Source organism: Schistocerca americana, chromosome 5 (assembly GCF_021461395.2).
Source record: "Schistocerca americana isolate TAMUIC-IGC-003095 chromosome 5, iqSchAmer2.1, whole genome shotgun sequence".
Classification (NCBI taxonomy): Eukaryota; Metazoa; Arthropoda; class Insecta; order Orthoptera; family Acrididae; genus Schistocerca; species Schistocerca americana.
The window spans coordinates 35,680,376-35,689,094 of record NC_060123.1 but is presented as its reverse complement, the minus strand read 5'-3'; the positions used below and the strand labels follow the sequence as shown (position 1 = coordinate 35,689,094).

Sequence of the window (8,719 nt, the reverse complement as noted above, 5' to 3'; positions counted from 1 at the left end):
GAAATGGCGCCGGAATAATAATGTGGCAGCAGCATAGGTGGCGGCTGCATCGATCCGGGCGTCGCGCCGCCGGCAACGACGGGCGGCGGAGGCGCCGATTTCTTGCGGCTGCGGCTAAACTAGTAATCGCCCACCACGTGGGAGGGGATCGGGGAAGACCACCGCGCTGGTACAGGCAATGAAGTCGTGCAGTGATGCCTTATTCAGTTACGAGTGCCTTATTTCCGTAGCAGAAGCAGAACTGCGTATCTGTAAACTGCGTTAAAATAACAGTCTAGATCACAATAATATTTCATCACTGATCAGGTTCGACTTCATGTAGAAGTCATCTTCAGGAAACGTGCTCAGCTGGCCGGTGTGGCCGAGCGATTCTAGGCGCTTCAGTCAGGAACCGCGCGACCGCTACGGTCGCAGGTTCGAATCTTGCCTCGGGGATGGTTGTGTGTTATGTTCTTAGGTTAGTTAGGTTTAAGTAGTTCTACGTTCTAGGGGACTGATGACCTTAGTTGTTGAGTACTATAGTGCTCAGAGTCATTTGAACCATTTTTGAAACGTGCGCTATAAGAACAAGAATAGCAGAGTTACAGAAAGTTTGATGATTATGTGATATATATATATAATGACTTTTGAACACTATTAAGGTAAATACATTGTTTGTTCTCTATCAAAATCTTTCATTTGCTAATTATTCCTATCAGTATTTAGTGCCTTCAGTAGTTAGAATCTTTTATTGAGCTGGCAGTATTGGCGCTCGCTGTATTGCAATAGTTCGAGTAACGAAGACTTTTGTAAGGGGTAAGTGATTCATGAAAGGTATAGGTTTTTGTTAGTCAGGGCCATTCTTTTGTAGGGATTATTGGAAGTCAGATTGCGTTGCGCTAAAAATATTGTGTGTCAGTTTAGTGTTGATCAGAATAAGAAAAGAGAGTAATGTCTGAGTACGTTCAGTTCTGCTCAGCTGCTTGAAAATCAAATAACGTAAAGGGTTTATCAGCACAATCATTCATAAATTTTTCTAAGGGGAGATTTCACATAATCATCAAACTTTCTGTAACTCTGCTATATTTGTTCTTATAGCGCACGTTTCAAAAATGGTTCAAATGACTCTGAGCACTATGGTACTCAACATCTAAGGTTATCAGTCCCCTAGAACGTGGAACTACTTAAACCTAACTAACCTAAGGACATCACACACAACCATCCCCGAGGCAAGATTCGAACCTGCGACCGTAGCGGTCGCGCGGTTCCTGACTGAAGCGCCTACAATCGCTCGGCCACACCGGCCAGCTGAGCACGTTTCCTGAAGATGACTTCTACATGAAGTCGACACTGGTCAGTAATAAAATATTATTGCGATCTAGACTGCTATTTTAACGCAGTTTACAGATATGCAGTTCTGCTTCTGCTACGGAAATAAGGCACTCGTATATATATATATATATATATATATATATATATATATATATCAGTTCATGACATCCAGCCTTAGAAATTTACTCTCTCTGATGGACACACGTCCAGATCGTCCGCTCTCCAAACTCCGCCATCTCTCTCCCCACATCCACCACTGCTGGCGGCTCACCTCCAACTGCGCAACGCTACGCGCTGTTCACGTCCAACTGCTCAACACTACAATGGCGAATATTACAACAATGCCAACTAGCCACAGACTGCACACAGCACAGCCAGTGATTTTCATACAGAGCGCTACGTGGCGTTACCAATTTAAAAACCAAAACAGCCTACTTACATATGGAGTCAGACGAAAGTATGTAGCATTCATCCATCTGGCTACTGTTGGTGGTTCCTTAGCGCGGAGTTTACACGCAGATTAACCCGTGGCTCTGCAGCCATCAGTCAGCACATTACGAACGTGTTTTTTTATCTATTTAATTTTGGCTTTCGGCAACAAAGACCTTACAGCCAACAGTAGCTACAAAAGTGCCGTGTTAACAAAATTGCAATTTCCACAGTAAAACAATAAGAGGGGATGTCTGGAAAATCATCCGTACGAAATCACAATTAGTTGATTTTTATACTTACCCAGACATGTTTCAAGGCCTATGTGTCATCTTCAGTGGGTCAAATTTTTATTTCTGTAAAGTACAGTATCAAATCTGTAGGAATTTAACTACTGTACGTCTAAGAATTACAATATGTGCATTTTGCTTTGTTTTGTTTAGACTAAATGAACTGCATCATTATAAATCGGTTTTTATCTCCCTTTTATGTCGTTATTTTTAACATCATGTCATCTACAAACTAGCCATGTAGAAAACTATTGCGTATTTGTGAAGAACTGTTTCATGGGTAGAAGCGAGAACAGAAACGCACAACACCTCTACCCATGAAACAGTTCTTCACAAATACCTAATAACTTCCTTCATGGCTAGTTTGCAGATGAAATGGTACAAAAAATAAAATGACTAAAAAGGGGCACAAAACCCGATGTATAATAATCCAGTTCATTTAGCGACGCAATTTTAAGGTGAGCGTCTAAACAAAACAAAGCAAAATTCACATATAATTCTTGGGTCTACAATAGTTAAATTATTATAAACTTGGTATTGTACTTAACAGAAATAAAAATTTGATTCACAGAAGATGACACACAGGTGTCGAAACATGTCTGGGTAAATATTAAAATAAACTAATTGTATTTGCGTACGGTTGATTTTCAAAACAACCCAATTTTTAAATCGCAAACACGGAAAAACTGCAAGAGAACCTTCAAACCTTAGTTAAATGAGTAACAATAAGAGTGTTCGATGAACAAACACAAGTTCTTAACGTAAAATAAAAACACTAAAAGACGAGAACCAGACAGCCACAAATATCACCGAATGTATCTGCAACATTGTATCACGTACGACACAGAGTCATTAACATTGAGATGGGAGTTCGATTCTGTAAAGAATCTGGTGTGGAGAACTACTGGATAAAACTATGTGCCATGCTGGGAAACAAACCCGATTCATTTGTGGTTTCACAGGCAATAAACTGAATCATTTACTGGCTTCGATAAGCGTGCACCAATAGCGCAGATGAAATCATACTGCCTCCTATGTTGGAATACCGATCTCACACGTAGTTTTCCACTCTTCAACATGGAAGTCGACATCGAGACACACGCAACATCGCGTAAGTTACTACATCATTGGATTATTCATCGTGGAACGTAGATCACGGCTAGTTCAATTCTGTTCCTCGCGACTTCCGTACGGACATACTAGAGCATTTAAGGAGCCGCCTAACAAGCAAATATTCGATTTCATGTGTACATGATAAAAAAAAGAGGAAAGAGGGAACGATAAGAATTCACATTCCATTTAGTCCAATTTTAAAAAACGGTGGTGTAATACCATTCACTAGAGATCAGGAGGAAGTCATGAGATGGGTTACAAAGTGAGCAGTAAAGAAACCTGTCGCAAACGGAATATTTTACTTGCGTTAGGTATTTGTAAGATAAGAACGTATTGTAAAGATTTACCGTATAACCAAATACTGAAGCTAATGAAGCAGTCCTCACAGCCAGTCGCCTGTTAATCTCTCAGCTCCTCCCAAATCACGATACGAGAAGTCCAGTCCACAGCCGGATCTTCACCTCGTACACTGGTGAGGAGCCAATGAAGAAAAAGATCCATGAAGATATCCATGAAGACATTTTTACGGCATGCCGTTGTGCATCCCGCTAGCATTCGGCACTGAAGGATAACAAAGCTTTGCACATAAACTTCAGTACGTCTATTTGCCTGAACGCCTTGTTGTTGACAGCAACATACACTTTTCCCAATGTACAAATAAGTTCTTCAGATAAACTTCCTGGCAGATTAAAAGTGTGTGCCGGGCCGAGACTCGAGCTCGAGACCTTTGCTCTTCGCGGGAAAATTCTCTACCATCTGAGCTACCCAAGCACGACCCACGACCCGTCCCCACAGCTCTCTTCTGCTAGCAAAGCCGTGTCTCCTCATGTAAAATCAGCAACTGGGTCGAAATCAACTAGCCATTCTCTTAGCGACCACACCGACACCGAAACGGAAGATAACAGAGAGAAGGCCGAAATACCGAATTCGATCCTCGGAAGTTGGTTTACCACGGAAGATCGTAACACTGTCCCTCCTTTCAACCGTCGTGCGAACGTCAAAATGGCAGATACTGAGATAACCGATCGCGGAACTGAAAAGCAGCTACGATCACTTGGTAGTGGAAGGGCTCCAGCACAAGATGAGATACCTATAAGATTCTGTAAAGACTATACGAAAGAACTTGCTCCCCTTCTACCAGTAATTTATCGTAGATCTCTTGAGCAACGAAAGATACCTAACGACTGGAAAAAAGCGCAGGTCATTCCTGTGTTTAAGAAAGGCCGTTAGACACATCCACACAATTATGGGCCTATATCGTTGACGTCAGTCTGTTGTAGAATTATGGAACTTATTTTTACGCTCAAGAATTATGACGTTCTTGGAAAACGAACAGCTCCTCTATAAAAATGGGCCGGCCGGGGTGGCCGAGCGGTTCTAGGCGCTACAGTCTGGAACCGCGTGACCGCTACGGTCGCAGGTTCGAACTGCCTCGGGCATGGATGTTTGTGATGTCCTTAGGTTAGTTAGGTTTAAGTAGTTCTAAGTTCTAGGGGACTGATGACCTCAGATGTTAAGTCCCATAATGCTCAGACCCATTTGAACCATTTTTTTGTAAAAATCAACATGGATACCGCAAGCAGAGTTCCTGCGAAACTCAGCTTTCTCTGTTCATCCGTGAGACCCACAGCGCAGTGGACAACGGCTCTCAGGCTGATGCCGTGTCCCTTGACTTCTGTAAGGCATTTGACACCGTCCCGCATTGCCGTTTAGTGACAAAAAAAATACAAGCTTACGGAGTATCGGAGCAGACCTGTGATTGGATTCAAAACTTTCTTGCAGATAGAAATAAACACGTCGTTCTTAACTGAACTAAATCGACAGATGTAAAGGTAATATCTGGTGTAGCACAGGGAAGTGTGATAGGACCGTTGCTGTTCACAAGATATATAAACGATTTAGTAGAAAGCGTCGGATGCTCTTTAAATCTATTCGCAGATGATGCAGTTGTTTATATCAAAGTAGCAACTCCAGTAGATAGTAAGAATTTGCAGAACGACCTGCAGAGAATTGATGAATGTTGCAGACTCTGGAAGTTGACCCTGAGCGTAAATAAATGTAAGATATTGCGCATACATAGGAAAAGAAATCCTCTACTGTACAGCTACACTATTGATGACAAACAGCTGGAGACAGCGTCTGCCGTAAAATATCTAGGCATAACTATCCAAAGCGACCTTAAGTGGAATGACCATAATAAACAGATTGTGGGAAAAGCAGACACCAGACTCAGATTCATCGGAAGAATCTTAAGGAAATGTAACTCTCCCGCGAAAGAAGTGGCTCATAAGGCTCTTGTTCGCCCGATTCTTGAGTATCGTTCATCTATCTGGGATCCCTATCAGGTAGGAGTGATAGAGAAAAGCCAACGAAGAGCGGCGCGTTTCATCAAGGGGTCGTTTAGCAGGCGAGAGAGCGTTACGGAGATTCTAAACAAACGCCACTGGCGACGTTACAAGAGAGACATTGTGCATCACGGATAGATTTACTATTGAAATTTCGGGACAGCACTTTTTAGCAGGAGTCAAACAACATATTACTCCCCCCCCCCCCCCCCCCCCCCACACACACACACACGCACACACATAAATTTCGCTTATTGACCACGGGGAGAAAATTCGAAAAATTAGAGCCAATACAGAGGCTCGCTGACAGTCATTCTTCTCACGCACCATTCGCGAGTGTAACGGGTTTGGAGGGATCAGATAAAGTACCCTCCGCCACACACCATTAGGTGTCTTGCAGAGTATTATGTAGATGTAGATTTAGAGCATCTGTGAAGTTTGGAAGGTAGGAGACTAGGTACTGTCGGAAGAAAGCTGTGAGATCTAAAAAATAAAGAAAAAGAAAAAACACGGTAGATCACTTGCCCCGAAAGGCAAAGGGCACGAGTTCGATTCTCGGTCTGGCACACAGTTTTAACCTTCCAATAAGTTTCATTACTGAACCATTTTTTAAACTGTTCATCATTCATGCCTGCATGATACATCCAGTTTCTTTCTTTTTTTATTTCAAAATCTAAGGTGTATCCTCCAAAAGATCATTGTTACTATCTATACGTGTAATAACTAATCTTCTACCTATTCGCGGTGGATATTTTATACTTCGTGTCAAACTGGAAATATGCCTGACCAAAGTAAAATAATTTGCATTTCTCTTGAATTTGACTAATTTTACATCTCCACAAAGAAATATCATCACTATCTATTTTCTCGCTATTTCGTTTCATAGTTTCGTATGAAAATCAATCTCTGATATTAATTTGTAGAAACTATAACTTTTAAAAGTAAGCAAGTCGTTATTGTCATTCACCACTTGTAGCTTCTCTTCTCAATTAAAAAAACAAAAGAACAAAAAAATACAATATATATATATATATGCGTGCATCTTCAATTATGAAACGTCCCCTTAGAAAAATTTATGAATGACTGTGCTGATAAACGTCTCACATTATTTGATTTTCAAACAGCTGAGCAGAACTGAATGCACTCAGACATTTCGCTCTTTACCTATTCTGATCAACACTAAACTGACACACAATATTTTTAGCGCAACGCAATCTGACTTTCAAAAATCCCTACAAAAGAATGACCCTGACTAACAGTAACTTACACCTTTCATGAATCACTTACCTCACAAAAATCTTCGTTACTCCAACTACTGCATTACAGCGAGCGCCAATACAGACAGCTAAATAAAAGATTATAACTACGGATAGGCATAGTTAGCAAATGAAAGATTTTGATAGAGAACAAACAATGTATTTGCCTTAATAGTGTTCAAAAGTCATAATATATATACCAGTTCATGACATCCAGTCTTACAAATCTACTGTCTCTGATGTACACACGTCCAGATCATCCGCTCTCAAAATTCTGCCATCTCTCTCCCCACATCCACCACTGCTGGCGGCTCACCTCCAACTGCGCAACGCTATGCGCTGTTAACAGCCAACTGCCCAACACTACAGTAGCGACTATTCCAACAATTCCTCCCAGCCACAGACTGCACACAGCACAGTCAGTGATTTTCATACAGAGCGCTACATGGCGTTACCAACATAAGAACCTAAACAGCCTACTTACACAACTGCACAACACTTTTCACAAAATCGCCACATTTTCTTAACACACGCGGATGTCGTCTTCTGTTACTGCCAGGAATGGACAGTTTACACTAGTTCCGTTTTTCTTTTCGCGCATGTAGCATACCCGACACAGAACCTTCGATGAACTCAAAAGTTATTTCTGTAACATGTGTTTTGATAGCAACTGATTCTTTTTAAAAAGAATTAGAAATAATTTTTCGGTTTTTTTATGGTATGATGTGTTCATGGTTCACTACAGAACACAACTTCCTACATTTCACAGTGTGTGCCAACTAGAAGATAGTAGGTTCACGACGAGTAGAATGTAGAAACCAAGTGATTGGTGAGATCTGAAGTAATCCTTGTGTGGGTTAAAAGTTTACCATAGTGATTACCAAAAACACTAAACACTTTTAATTCTTTAACGTACTTCACTGTATCCTTCACTCGAGAGTAACAACCAGCTTTCTATAGCCTAGCTCCATTATAAGAACGTGTGTATGGGTGCTGTAGTATCGGAGCAGACCTGCTATTGGATTCAAAACTTTCTTGCAGATAGAAATAAACACGTCGTTCCTAAACTGATTCCAATCATTGAAAGTACTTTTGTTTACACAGCTATTGAACTTACGGTGAACAAAGTATAAGCTTCCAGAATGAGATTTTCACTCTGCAGCGGAGTGTGCGCTGATATGAAACTTCCTGGCAGATTAAAACTGTGTGCCCGACCGAGACTCGAACTCGGGACCTTTGCCTTACGCGGGCAAGTGCTCTACCAACTGAGCTACCGAAGCACGACTCACGCCCGGTACTCACAGCTTTACTTCTGCCAGTACCTCGTCTCCTACATTCCAAACTTTACCGAAGCTCTCCTGCGAACCTTGCAGAACTAGCACTCCTGAAAGAAAGGATATTGCGGAGACATGGCTTAGCCTCAGCCTGGGGGATGTTTCCAGACTGAGATTTTCACTCTGCAGCGGAGTGTGCGCTGATAAGAAACTTCCTGGCAGATTAAAACTGTGTGCCCGACCGAGACTCGAACTCGGGACTTTTGCCTTACGCGGGCAAGTGCTCTACCCGCACTTGCCCGCGTAAGGCAAAGGTCCCGAGTTCGAGTCTCGGCCGGGCACACAGTTTTAATCTGCCAGGAAGTTTCAAAGTATAAGCTTCAGCATTTCTCCTCTTGTTTTTAAAATTTTTATAATTTATAAAGTTTCTCAGGTGAAGGTCGGAACACGTATCCGCAGACAACTGCCTTTATCAGGGGGAGTAGAAACAGAACCAGCACGTAGTTGATATACGTCCGGTTGGCCACATAGGAGACCAGCTTTGCCTCCTTTTATGAGGACTGCGCAACCTGCTCAGTAGCGCACGTTCTGTCGCACAGGCGATAACCTCTGGTCGACAATAAAAGTGAATCACTGACCAGACAACGCAGGAGTGCCCGTCCTCTGCATTTCGTTTTATGTCTCAGGATCTAATGGGAGCC

At 42.0% G+C, this 8,719-nt stretch overlaps 1 non-coding gene across 1 annotated transcript; it reads right to left on the bottom strand.

Moving 5' to 3' along the window:
- Positions 1 to 7,950: 7,950 nt before the first annotated feature.
- On the bottom strand, positions 7,951 to 8,025 carry Trnat-cgu. The gene has a single exon. It is a non-coding gene; the product is annotated as a tRNA-Thr (tRNA).
- Between the last annotated feature and the right edge of the window lie 694 nt (positions 8,026 to 8,719).